At 38.8% G+C, this 14,814-nt stretch overlaps 1 long non-coding RNA gene across 2 annotated transcripts in view; it reads right to left on the reverse strand.

Annotated features, from left to right (window-relative positions):
* The window catches only part of LOC129639600 (uncharacterized), a 108,312-nt gene that overhangs the window by 60,611 nt on the left and 32,887 nt on the right, over window positions 1-14,814 (reverse strand). Inside the window, exon 3 of one of the 2 annotated variants that reach the window (XR_008708489.1) lies at window positions 4,253-4,354. This is a non-coding gene — a long non-coding RNA (uncharacterized LOC129639600). Of the gene's footprint in view, window positions 1-4,252; window positions 4,412-14,814 lie in introns of both variants that reach the window. The other variant, XR_008708486.1, reaches the window with a different exon arrangement.

Consider the following 14,814-nt stretch of genomic DNA (forward strand, 5'->3'; position numbering starts at 1 on the left):
CTGCCTTCTCGAGTGCTGTTTCTGCTCCCCGCAATCCAAAGCGTGGACGTGGGCTTGTATCATTACTCCCTACAGCCTGCAGCAGGCTGGGGAATTTCACAAAACTTTGCTGGAGGCTTACAGATAGCAGAAAGAAAAGAAATACAGGACAGGACACTAGATTTGTGTAACTCCTCTTCAAATGCATACATCTCCCAGGGGTTCCCTGCTAAATGTCTCTCCCTTACATACACACACACGTCTTATACTATGTGGCACTGGCCAGCGTCCTTCTCTCTTGTCTGGAATCAAGAGTCTCACACGTCCTGTGTGACTACCACACACAGGAAAGTTTATTTTCCTAAGAGGAAATCTGATGTGATCTGAAGAGAAGACAACCCTTTATGTTATCTATGCAGCTTCTTTCCCTAGTGTCTCAAACTTTCTCAGACTACAAGTCTTTGCCTTACCTTATTTTAATCAAGATGTGGAGGGGTAGACAGGGGACAGCTGTGTAATTTAAAAGGCAAGATGTTTCTGGATTCGAGGCCTTCATTTTCATACAGATACTGACATCCATCTAGATATGCTGTTCTACTGGGGAGTCCATGACTAAAGAAAGTACCCAGTGTGACTTAAGGAGGGGATCCTGGGATCACTCAGAATAAAGGGAAATAGTCAATTACAGAGTCACAGGTATAAAAGGAGAAGGCAAGAACTGGATTCTGAGACCGGCAGGTTAATCAGCTCAGATCTTAGGCTGTGTAAACTGAGGAACTGTTAAGAGTTAGATGATGATACTTCCAAAGCAAAAGCAAAGATGAGAGGAGTTATATACAGAGAAGCAAGAGATGGAAAGGAAAACTGCAGAAATGATCCATTGCGAAACAGAAATAGAGACACAGATGTAGAGGAAAAAAATGTATGGATACCAATGCGGGAAGGAGGAGGTGAGATGAATTGGGAGATTGGGATCTACATACATCCAATACTGATACTAAATATGAAATAGATAAGTAATGAGAATATACTGGATAGCTCAGGGAACCCTAGTCAGTGCTCTATGGTGACCTAAATGAGAAGGAAATCCAAAAAAGAGTGGCTATATGTATACATATAGCTGATTCACTTTGCTGTACAATAGAAACTGCTGCTAAGTCACTTCAGTCGTGTCCGACTCTGTGCGACCCCATAGACGGCAGCCCAACAGGCTCCCCTGTCCCTGGGATTCTCCAGGCAAGAACGCTGGAATGGGTTGCCATTTCCTTCTCCAATGCATGAAAGTGAAAAGTGAAAGTGAAGTCACTCAGTCGTGTCCGACTCTTTGCAACCCCATGGATTGCAGCCCACCAGGCTCCTTCGCCCATGGGATTTTCCAGGCAAGAGTACTGGAGTGGGGTGCCATTGCCTTCTCCACAGTAGAAATTAACACAACATTATCAAACAACTATAGTTCAATAAAAAATTAATTTAAAACAAAAAAATACCAAATGTAATATACTTTATTTCCTCAATGAAGTGAATTTCCCTGTTAAAGGCTAGAGATTGATTAGAAAAACCCAGAGTGATTCACTCTGGGTTAGACAAAGCAAAGACCAGAGACACGAAATGAAAGTTTCACTGAGGACTGCCACTGTGCTTTCATTTGCCCTACTCTCTGGAGACTTGAACCAGGCATTTGGGCAGGGTACTAATTCTGTGTCCCTGCAAACCAGCACAGTCTAAATGTTTGTTCACACTTATTCAGAGCAGGACCTCATGAGGGAAAGACGGAAGACTCCTGCTGGTGGCAGCTTTTATCTCTGACCCAAACTTCAAGACTTCGCTGAGTAAATCAAAGACTTTTCTGAGGAGATATTTTGACGACCAGCTATTGTTACTTGACCAGCTCATTTCCACTCCAAGCTAGCCTTTCAAAGTTTAGGTCCCAACAAGGTATATAACTTTCCTTGGAAATTTTCTAATAAATGTAATTCTTCCATCTTATTGATTGCCCAATGATGTCCTGGTGTCTCCAGCAGATGGAAGCCCTGGACAGCATCTAGCTGGTCTACCTCTCAACATGTCTCTGCCAGTCTTATACTATTGTCACTTACTTGGGTTCCTGGTGTCAGGACCACCGAACATATGTCCCTCATTCCCCACTTACCCACATGATAAAAACAGTGCATTTCCAAACACAAGATCTCTCGTCACGAGGACTCCCTCTAAACGCTGTGAATAGAAATGGTGGGTCTAAAGGTATAAACAATACTAGAGATGGAGGCCAAGGTGTATCCAAAATGGATATATGGAAGATATGTATCCAAAATGGATACATTGGAAGATATGTATCCAAAATGGATACATTGGAAGATATGTATCCAAAATGTTCCTATGGTCATCTGGATATGACACGATGAATGAAGTTTGGAGCCACTTCTTTGTGCTGCCCTCTAAAGAAAAGATTTAAGAATTCTGCCTGAAAAAAATAAGGCTACATTCTAACTTATTTAGTAAAACAGTACTTTGGACTTCTCGACACTTCTGTTTCATTAGCATGGTTTGCGTGTAAACTTCTAATTGGTTTCTTTATACTCACTTTTAAAAATGAATATATTCTTCTGCATTAACATTTTATATAACATCATGGTCTAGACATGTACATGTACTGCTAAAATTAAATCATCAATAATCACTATCTAAAATGAATTACATTCCAAAAGCTCTGGCTAATGATTTATCTCTTCTTCATGGAACCGATCTCTATCAGATTGATTTATGTAGCAGCCAATCATGTTTCAGTAAACTGCAGCATGCACATGCATCTTTAAGTGATGATAAGCTGTGACCGTCCATTTATTTGTACAACACTAGCAACAAAAAAAAGAAGGAAAAAAAAAGTCCCAACCTCTTTCAAAAGCTTCACACTATGACCAAATCCTCTAAGAAATGATAATGGCCAATCCTCTATCACATTTCAAAATAACTGATATACTAGGATCAAGCATATGCAAAAACATACACAAAAATGGTGAGCCATTAAAAGAGTGACATTTGATACAGGGAATTCTTTGCCTTTGCATGTTTACATTATTCGCTTTGATGGCAAGGTACCTTTTTGCACATTTACATTATTTGCTTTGATAGTAGATGCTTTTGTGAGTTGTTGAAGTGATTGACAACCTCATGCTGTTCTATTTAATTGCCTTTTCTGCAATGCAAGGTTCTATGTTTAGAAGACGCTGTTTCATAAATAAACTCAAAGTGTGTGTGTGTGTGTGTGTGTGTGTGTGTGTAGTACAGAGGTTTCATTTCTCAAGTCAATTCTGTAACTATTCAGCTACAGCTGTCGCCATATTTATCTGTATTTACATTAGGGTTCATTCTCATCCTTCATATTTTTTGGCTTTTCTATGTTTAAGGAGATTAACAGATCTTCTTAAGAGAATGAGAGCCTTTTCTTACAACTCTTCAATACAGAGGGAAGGGTGGAGGTATTGGACATATGATGTTTTAGCGTAAATCGTCTATTCCTTCAAGCCCCACACAATTTTCTGAATAAGACCACCTCTAAGATTTAAAAACTGTAAGGATTTTGCATTCTCCCTGAGTTTATGTTCTAGTTTTTTGATTTGTTTTCTCAGTAAATTCCAAATACTAATTTTTTTCCAGTTAACAAAATATAATATAGAAATATTACTGTGAAAGGGTTTTGTCACATGATGATTTCAAAAATAGTCTCCCATTGAGAGTTTGGTCAATCATATGATATAAAAATATACAGCTCAATAGTAAGATCTTTAGTGATTTTTTTTTTAAACTTAGCTAAAAATTAAGTTCAAGTAATTCTGGAAATTAAGTTATTATTATATCTTAGACTTATCTTCAAGAAATATTTCAAGGTGATTATTACTGCTTTTTTTTTTTTTTTTTTAATTTAGTCACTCTTGGTTATTTGTCACAGGTCTAGATGATCCTGAGCACATTTGATAACAAACTCCGTAGGCATTCTACAGGTCAACACACATGGTATCAACATTGTGGTGACCTTCCCTCCAATACTCTGTTGTGAGCTAAAGTCACAGAGACAGTGATTTTAGAGGCAAAGAGGTAGAGAAATGAAGCAGACAGACTGTTGTTTTCAACTGGTCTGAGACATAAAAGTTGGATCGACTATGATTGTTCCAATTGTTAAATGAGGCAGGGTGATGTAGATAAAGTACTTAAATTTAAATCCTGACACTACCAACTCATTTGAGGAGGAAATGGCAACCCACTCTGGTATTCTTACCTGGAAAATACCATGGACAGAGGAGCCCGGCGGGTTACAGTCCATAGGGTCATAGTTGTGTAATTGTGTGTATCTCTTAACCATTCTGAGTTGTTTCTTCATCTGTAAAATGGAAACATACAATATCTACTTTCTAAGAAATAGCCACCATTGAATGACCTGGAAAAGAAGAAGCCAGAAGAATAAGTACACAGCTCTCAGTCCTCACTTTCTCAATCTCCTCTCTCATTGGCTAAACCCAGTGTGAATCCACAACTTCCCTGGCTCAGACAGTAAAAAATCTGACTGCAGTGCAGGAGATCTGGGTTTGATCCTTCGGTTGGAAACATTCCCTGGAGAAGGCAATGGCAACCCACTCCAGTATTCTTGCCTGGAGAATCCCATGGACAGAGGAGCCTGGCAGACTACAGTCCATAGGGTTGCAAAGAGTCAGACACGAATGAGCAACTAAGACTTTCACTTTAACTTTTTTCAGCAGGATTTTCAGAATCCAGAAGGCAGGAGTTCACTGATGCAATTCACAGGGAAAGCCTCCAGGGCAGAGGCAGGGTGGAGAGTGGTGAAGAGTAGATGATGAGAGATAAGGAAAAAGTCAATGTACATATGAAAGAAAGCAATAAGGTCCTAAAACAGAGAACCCAGAAAGAATCAGGTCAGAGCAAGACTATGGAGGAGGTAACACATAGATGGTGCTCTAAAGAATGAGGAGTCAAACACATAAAGAGATAAGCAGAGAGAATTCTAGGCAAAAAGAATAGTATTGGCAATGGTCCTAGTGTAGGAAAGAGCTGTCTGTACTCTGGGACTTGAAAGAATACTCATGTGGTTTTCATAAGTCAAGGTAGGAATTTAGACCTAATTGGTTGTGCAATGGGTTTTAAATAGGAGAGTGACATTTGGAAGAAGCTTACAGATGCTGTGTGAAGAATGAACTGAACAAGAAAAATGGGAGAAAAAAAAGGAAAAGGAGCATAAAAAAAAAAAAAAAGCTAAATATACAATAGAGTAGATGTCACAAGGCAAAACCAAATGATTAAATGGCAAATGAGTCATACAGACCAGAAAGTTCATGTGTTCAGAGAAAGGACAATGCCTTTCTACTTGAGTTAATAATGAAGGTTTTATCAGAAGACAGTTTAAACTGGAACTTAGAGGCTGGTACAGAGTTAAAACAAATGGAGAGAAAGGGGAAACCCAATCCAGAATAGGAAGAAATGGAAATCAGTAATTATGTACAAATGTTTGGCAAAGAATGAAGAGGGTTTTTTTCAGGCAAGGAACAAGGGAAATGGAGCTGGGTTCAGGAAGAAGGACATATATGAGTATATTGGGATTTGTTAATTAATTTTCTGTTCTTCTCAGGTAAAGTTTTTACTCTTATCCAAGTCTTTCAATAAGTTTGGTAAGATTTTCAGGTACTCTGGATACAAGAGAGATATTTTAGGGTTTACCCCTTCAAATCATATCACATAACCAATCTATCAGCTACTGATCTAACTTATGCAAAGCTGCTTTTCAAAGATCAGAAATAACCAAAGTAAAATGTACTCCAAACAAGGTTTGGCAAGCCAGTAACATAAGCATTGATTACATTACATGCTGTTTTAGAGTATCTAATACATCTTTGCTTCTCTGGTGCAGAAAGTTGAAAAAGACCTATATATTTGTTCTTACTATTTTTTTTTTAAGCTAGGAAATCTGATTTTATTGATGATGGAAATTGAGCTGTATTTCTACTGGCCTACCAACACTGGGAAAAGTAGAGGCAGCATCTATACAAATTCTTAAGAGTAAAGTTTTAGTTTTAATAGATGACTAGTGCTGTTTTTTGAGACATTAATGCTTCAAACTCATTCTTGTTCTGTGTATATATATATATGTCATATTGAACTATTTTGTTATATTTTTCCTAGAAAATGGCATCAAATTTTTATTTGAAACATGTTTTCTTTAATTCTAGAATACAGTTTTCTTAATATAAGACAGGAGAAGGCATTGGCACCCCACTCCAGTACTCTTGCCTGGAAAATCCCATGGATGGAGGAGCCTGGTAGGCTACAGTCCATGGGGTCGATGTAATTGGCAATATATTTAATTCTATAAATAATTTTAATCTATTATATTTTCTATATATATCAATTAATGATACAAATATTATGTATTCATGTGTGGAACTGAAGAGTCAAAGAGTTTAAGATCATTGCTCAAGATTATCTAACAAGTAAAGGGCATAACTAAGACTTGAGTTGAGAAATAATTAGGAAAATAATTTTGGCACATCTCTTTTTTGCAATATTTTGAACCTTCCTCTGAGGACAGCAGAGTCACTAATGAAACTCATAGTGAAAGTGAAAGTGAAGTCGCTCAGTCGTGTCCGACTCTTTGCGACCCTGTGGACTATAGCCCACCAGGCTCCTCCGTCCATGGGATTCTCCAGGAAAGAATACTGGAGTGGGTTGCCACTTCCTTCTCCAGGGGATTTTCCTGACCCAGGGATCGAATCCAGGTCTCCCGCATTGCAGGCAGACGCTTTAACCTCTGAGCCACCAGGGAAGCCCAACTCACAGTAATTGTATATAAATTAGTATTTCACAATAAGGTTAATAATGACCAAGTGAAATACAGGTAAAATAAAAACCTTTACCAGGACTTATGTTACAAAGTGATTTTATTTATGGAACCCAAACATACCTCATAATTTGTTATGTTATTGTCTCTGTGACTGTTTAATTCATCTGTACCTCTCTCATGAGATTATTAAAAATGAACAACTGAATAGTGGTAGTTCAAATCAATTCATGATTCCTTTTCTATGCCCATTTGGAACTCACACTTTGTTCAAGGCTTTGCTCAGTTTCCACCCATTCCACATAGGGTTCCTGACTACAGAGACCATTTTCTCTCTCCCTTTGCTTTCCACACTCCACATGAATTTGGGGCGTTACTTTGTTCCTAAGGAGTTCAGTCTTATGGGGTTAAACCCAGTGCTTGTAAAAAAAAAAAATAGAAGGATTTCTGGCTTCTTCTTTCAAAACTTTCTTCTCACCACCCAATTATAGCTCTTCACCTAAGTTTGGCCAAGTGTATCCTCTTTGTTGGGAATTTGAATCTTGAGCAAAGTAATACAGAAACAAAATACAAGAACTAAAGAAATGACTAGAAAAGGTCAATTTAAAGGAACTTTAAAAGCATTGATAGGAATTCATTTCATACTGCTGAATTAATTTTCAATGAGAAGAGTACAAAAGTAAGTAATCATCAAGTAAGCAAACTATTCCTTGAGTTATACTTTTCCTAGTAAAATCTAAAAACATCATAATGGAAACTATTCACTAACCACAATATCTTCTATAAAATAAAGCCACATTCATGTTGAAATTCTACAATTTTTTGTTAAATACAAGACAAAGGCTTTTATCTCACCATGAAGACCAACAGAAGAGAGAGGAATGTGGAATTAATAGTCAAAGTCAAGTGAAGTAATAAAATGGAGTTCTCCGTGACCCATGGCCTTTTCTGCAGTACTTTAGTACATTCCTTTGATAAGCAAATACCAAGATCACATTGCATTCATAACACACTAGGAACTTGCACAAAGAGATTGATTTCATTTTTTATTATTCAAAAATTCTAAATGAGTCTCTCAGAGTATTTGTGAACAGCATCATTTGTGGTATTTGGAGAGTTCATTGTATTGTCAATGATTTTCACAAATAAAAGAATACAAAAAATGTAGAGTGCAGTCTATAAGGGTACAAATAAACCACAGAAGTAATAACAACACTGCCTACTGGTATGCTGCTACTGCTGCTAAGTTGCTTCAGTCGTGTCCGACTCTGTGTGACCCCATAGATGGCAGCCCACCAGGCTCCCCCGTCCCTGGGATTCTCCAGGCAAGAACACTGGAGTGGGTTGCCATTTCCTTCTCCAATGCATGAAAGTGAAAAATGAAAGTGAAGTCACTCAGTCCTGTCCGACTCTTAGCGACCCCATGGACTACAGCCCACCAGGCTCCTCCGTCCATGGGATTTTCCAGGCAAGAGTACTGGAGTGGGGTGCCATTGCCTTCTCCACCTACTGGTATAGAACCTTACTATTCAAAAACACTTTAGTAATTGTGATTCAAATGATTTGTATCATATGAAAAGAAATTCTATGGAGAAATTAAAGAAATTATCTGTAAATGTCACTCAGACATCCATTTAGAGACACAATATTTTCAGAAAGTCATTTTATTCACTAAATATAATATATTATATATACATGGTATCATGTCTATATACAAATTTTTCAATAACTGGCATAAAAACATATTTCATTTTTACCCAGAATAAGTAAATGTTGGCTTTTTATACACAAATGATAAGAATGTTATTTTTCACAGTAATGCTTAAAGACTTGGCTTTCCTAAATAATTCACGTAATTTTTCCTCTGTTAGTACCCATTTGTATAACTGTGTATGATGAAAGTTAAGAAGTACCCCATCAGGAGGGGATGAAAGGCTGCCAACACTTGAAAAATTATAAACTAAACAGAAGTGATGCTTATGGTCCCCCTTTCACATAAAAAAAAAAATCATAAAGTATTTCCTGTTTTGTCCCATTTCTCAGCTGGAACATACTCTCATAGAGGGAGCGTGAAGAGATTAAAATCTAACTTTTTTTCTTCTTTAAGAAAACATAAGCATAATCACTTTTGATTTCTTTCAAGTAGTTCAATAAACAATGAGAACTATTTTAAAACTACAGGCATTCCATGGGAATCTCTCTGGAAAGAAATAACTTACACTGAATGTCATTTTATGAGTTAAGTTTATGGAGAGCTATAATCTTTTTGCAATATAGAGTGCAGTAAAAGCTAATTCATACATGTCCCTTTTCATCCAGTATATACAGCAGATCCAAATTTTATCTGCCGGAAATGACCTAAGGTGATTTTTTTCTTCCTTTGAGAAGCAGAAGAATATTAAAATTGCAGGTACTTGTCAAGAGTTTCCTTAATTTACAAATGATCTACTTGACACTGAGTGCCTGGGGATGTCTTAATTTGTCTGCATCGGTGTTTCAGATCATGGTCCATAATGTGAGGGTTCTCTACTGTAGACAGAAAGTGCATGGGGACAGAGAGAGGAAGACAGCCAGAGGTTACTTAAACCAAGAACTGGAAGATCTTAGGCACTTCAACCTGAAACAAAGGCATAAAACACACCATACCCTAAACCTTATAAAATAAAGGAGGAGGTAATGGGCACTCATGAAGGGCCAACCACATGGTTACCTCCATATGGTGCAGGGCCAAATACACAGAAAATACATTGATGTATCTGGAGAACTGGGAACTTCTCTAATGTGTGTGGGTTTTGATTTGGTATTTATTTCCAGGCAGCCTTTATTAGGAAATCCCCCAAAACCAAAAGGCCTTCACGTTGGTTTCAGGGTCATGAAGGAGGAGAACTGGGAGGCTATGTCATATTTTACAGGCCTGGCAGGGTGATGGGGAAGGACTTCAGAAGATCAAAATGTGCTGGGGCAGCTGGAGAAAAAAGAAAGAGGAGTGATCTTTGTGGTCTTTCAGAAGAAATAATAAAGTAAAGAAGAGCAAAGGTAAAGGTTCCTTTACCAATAATATTTATTGACATTTGCTTTATTCTGTCTCTACCTTTCTAGGATTCTAGGTTTCATAATGAATAAGAGTATATGAGCAATGAGCCATTAATAATTTCATGCTGGAATAATACTTGGCTTTTGTACTGAGCACATTTGTACATGTCAAATTACTTGATATTCATATCCATCAACCACATTTTATGAGTCAGAAAAAATGAGGATTCGAAATACTAGGCCTATTAATTTGAGAAACAAAGACTAGAACCTGAGTTTCTAGTTGTCTGTTTTGCTATACATGGAATGAATGAGTTTAGATACAACTCTTTTCCTCCGAAGAGAGAATAGGAATGCTTTCCAGAAGCAAAACTGAGCTGATATTTTAGTGTGAATAATTATTGGCTGCCTTGCTGAGACTTGTTTTGCTCGTCCATTCCAACAACTAAATCTTTAAAAAATAAAGCTGACATTTATTTTGGTTTTCTCTAAGTGAAGAATGTAGGTATTTATGTGGTGTTTCCCTTGTGGCTCAGCTGGTAAAGAATCCACCTGCAATGCAGGAGACCTAGATTCAATCCCTGGGTTGGGAAGATCCCCTGGAGAAGGGAAAGGCTACCCACTCCAGTATTCTGGCCTGGAGAATTCCATGGAAAAGAGTCGGACACAACTGAGTGACTTTCACTTTCACTTTGACTGTGCAAAAGTTCTGTAAACTCCTTTAGATCTTTTCTGTAACCAAATCCCATATAGGAATCAGGTGTCAAAATCTTCCTCTCTTCTCCCTTCCTTCCCTCTCTTCTCCCCTCCTTCCCTCTCTTCTTCACTCCCTTGGTCTTTCCCTTCCCATCCCATCCCCTCTCCCCTCCAACCCCTTCACCGCCACCTCCCGCGTGCTACCACTTAGCTTCATATTGCTCTCCCTTTTGTTTCCTCCTTTTAAAGCCTTGCTGCTCATACCATTCCTCTTGGAAAGTCCCATCGTTCCTATATGTGGACCTCTCTGCCTGTCGTGTCTTCAGGAATTATATCCTGACCCACAGCTCTTAGCTCTCATAATTTTAGGAGCAGTTGCACAGAATTCTGGATAAAACTCCTCATCCTCATTATATATTTAATCACTAAACTTCTTTGGGTTTTTTTCTAATTCTCAAACAATTTCAAGGGAAAAAATACATCCTTCTTGGGGGCAGGTGCATGATTCACAATGGTTCTCTCTTTCTAAAAAAAAATTTTTTTTTCTTTTGTTCAGTTCAGTTCAGTTGCTCAGTCATGTCCGACTCTTTGCAACCCCATGAATTGCAGCACGCCAGGCCTCCCTGTCCATCACCAACTCCCGGAGTTCACCCAAACTCATATCTATTGAGTCAGTGATGCCATGTAGCCATCTCATCCTCTGTTGTCCCCTTCTCCTCCTGCCCCCAACCCCTCCCAGCATCAGAGTCTTTTCCAACGAGTCAACTCTTCACATGACATGGCCAAAGTACTGGAGTTTCAGCTTTAGCATCAGTCCTTCCAAAGAACACCCAGGACTGATCTCCTTCAGAATGGACTGGTTGGATCTCCTTGCAGTTCAAGGGACTCTCAAGAGTCTTGTTCAACACCACAGTTCAAAAGCATCAATTCTTCAGTGCTCAGCTTTCTTCACAGTCCAACTCTCACATCCATACATGACCACTGGAAAAACCATAATCTTGCATGACCATAAAGCCAGGCTCTTTCTCTGGAATATAGATGATTGATTCAGGAGAGGTGATTACTTCAAGGGTAGCTAATCCAAGCTGGTAGCATCAGCTTCTGTTTCCCAGAAACTTGAAATTTAAAATCTAGAGACACAGAATGAGATGTGCCAGAGCTGATGCAAGCAGAGACGAGGCAGGGGATGAAGGCGAAAACCACACTTCTGCCTCTGAGATCTGAGATCCTCCTGCTGCCCCCTCACCTGAGGTCCTGGGGAAGCTCACCCTAGGAGGTGATGAGTTCCCCACTATCAATCCAGTAACATCCCAGTAAGTCACTATCTAGAGCATTTTTTTGTTGTTGTTACTGGAGGAAACTATTTTCCAAAAGGATCTAGACCAAGAGATGGTTGCTTAGTTGAAAAAAGCTCTTCAGGTGGGAAACCATAAAAGTGATGATACTTCAGATTCTTTAGATATAAAATATATAGATGTTTTCCAATTATTTTTAGATCTGCTGATTGGAGTTTCTACTGTTATTCTTGTAAAAACCACAGCCAAAATCAATAACTGTGAGTTCTAATTTAAGCTTCTTCAAAGTAAAATAGGAGTTTTAAACTAGTAGTAAAGCAATCTGGGTACACAATTACTCCAAATTCTACCGATTTTTTTTCCTGATTCATACTTGTCTAAAAACATGTGATCGCTGAGCAATGTTGCTTTAATGGATTGCCCTTATCAAGTTTTCCCAAGTATTTAATTTAATTTCCGCACCCACAACAATTCTTTCACTATGTCATCAGGAAATATTAAATTACATGATTATAATACTATAACAGTTTGGAAACAAAACAAACATCCCTTGCTCTTAGTAAGCATTAAGTTCACCAGTAAGAGGAAAAAGTGCTCAAGCATGATAGAGAATAACCATTTATGCAATAACTCTTGCATTTAGCATGATGCAGGCATTAGTGCATTTTATAGGGCAATTGGAAGGCATCTATTAATCTAGAGCAGTGGTTAAGTGGAGGTATATTAAAAGAGCACCCACTAGACTTAAAGCCAAAAGACACCTAACTAATATAAGACATGCAAGGTCAATATAAGACATCGAGGTCAAAGGAAGAACTTTAAGTAGATGAAAATACTGCACATTTAGCCTTTTCCACAATTTTACTTATGTTAATAGTTAGATACTAATGAGAAAGTGTGGCTCAGTGAAATAAATCAAAAGCTGGAATTTGGAATTAATACTGACTCTTTCCCAAGCTGGACATCTCTTAACAGGCAAAGCAACTGTAATGGTCAGCTGTCAAACGACTGCATGGTTTATTGCATTCAGGTAGAAAAGAAGAAAGTTGAGAAAATTTTAACATTCTGTGGAAAAGTGTGTAGACCTGATCTTTATAATCAAAGTCTTCACTTTTTAATAATTATTAACTGCTTATTATGATTGAAAGGGGATTTAATCAATAAGAGGTCATTAGGAATTATAAAATGAGAATTGTCTTCTAAAAAAAATGTAAATATAAAACACATATATGTATCTATGTATAACTCCAGCCAATATTATTAGACACTCTGGCTGTTAGTGGTATTGTGTTTCTGACTTAGATATACTGTGGTCCCTAAGTTTGATATGAAAATGACATGAGAAAATGAAGTATGCTTTTAGTTGATTATGCTAGAAGATATAATAAAGAATATAGAATTGCCACTTGAAAATTCATCAGGTGTTCTTTCATATCATTAGGTTGTGAATTTCTAAAGTTCAATGGCCATCAATATATATTGATCAACCTTCAAAAAGAAGAATTAATCTGTAATCATGAATAATGACCTCTACATGACATTGATGATCCCTAAATCAGAAACCTACATGCATGAGAGAATTAACATATATTCAGCATGGGAAAAAAAAAAAGGAAAAAAAAGTGAAAGTGTTAGCCACTCAGTTTTGTCCAATTCGTTGCGACACCATGGACTGCAGCCCAACAGGCTCCTTTGTCCATGGAATTCTCCAGGCAAGAATACTGGAGTGGGTAGACATTCCCTTCTCCAGGGGATCTTCCCTGACCCAAGGATCAAACCCAGGTCTCCCACATTGTAGCACTGTAGGCAGATTCTTTACTGTCTGGGCCACCATGAGAAGTGAAAGTCGCTCTGTCATGTCTGACTCTTTGCAACCCCATGGACTGTGTAGTCCATGGAATTCTCCAGGCCAGAATGCTGGAGTGGGCTGCCTTTCCCTTCTCCAGGGGATTTTCCCAACCCAGGGATTGAACCCAGATTTCCCGCATTGCAGGCAGATTCTTTACCAGCTGAGCCACCAAGGAAGCCCTGTATTCAGTATATCTATAGGCCATTCAGACCTAAGGAAATTCTTTCAAAGGATGCGTCCATACACAGGGTACCATACTAACTCTTAGAAAATAGAATTGCCCTAAATTTCTTGATGGGGCCAGCCCTGCAAAGAATGGCACACTTCCAGAGCCATACCCCAGCCCGGAATCTCTTGTGTTCATTTTCTCATATAAACTGTGTGTAACCTCCAATGACAAGAAGGAGTCATCAGTGCTGAGTTCCTACTCTGCAAGCCAGCCGACTTCAAAACCCGGCCCATTGGCACCAAAGACTGCCAGGCTAACAGTGTGCAGAGAACCAACAGAGACAGATGCCAAAGGAACAGCAGAAAGGGGAGCTAAAGCTGCTGATCACAGGTGATGGGGATGCTGTGAGGCACCACCGGAGGTAATGTGGAAAACCTGTCATTTTCTGGGTAGCGACAGGAGTGCCCGTGGGCAGAATGGGGGTGGCTAACACCACAGAAACCATGTCACACTGCTCAAGAGTGAGCATGCAAGTGGGACTGCTGACAGCAAAAGGATTCCCCACCAGCAGCTCCCAGGACAGGAAGGACTAAGTCATTACGCGGTGCCTGTGAACTCTCCACAGGGCTCCATTGATCTTGCGGTCTGCACTCATGCACGGGGCTTGAAATACCTTCAGCTCTGTCATCTGTAAATACTAGCAAAGGTTGCTCCCTCTCCCCAAAGTTAGGAAGGACAGGGACGATACCCAAACATGCTCATGCAGGCAGGTGCAAGTTGGGGTAACAACAAAGCATTGTCTTTTATATATCCCTCCCCGACCCTAAGGGACATTTTAGGGACTGGAATGTAAAACCTTCATTTTCGAATGTATTAGGATGAAGGTGGGTGCAGTATCTCCATCTGATCAAATTTCTACACATGTAACACAAATTTTATATTCCTTCATTCA

This window comes from Bubalus kerabau, chromosome 1, assembly GCF_029407905.1.
Source record: "Bubalus kerabau isolate K-KA32 ecotype Philippines breed swamp buffalo chromosome 1, PCC_UOA_SB_1v2, whole genome shotgun sequence".
NCBI classification, from domain to species: domain Eukaryota; kingdom Metazoa; phylum Chordata; class Mammalia; order Artiodactyla; family Bovidae; genus Bubalus; species Bubalus kerabau.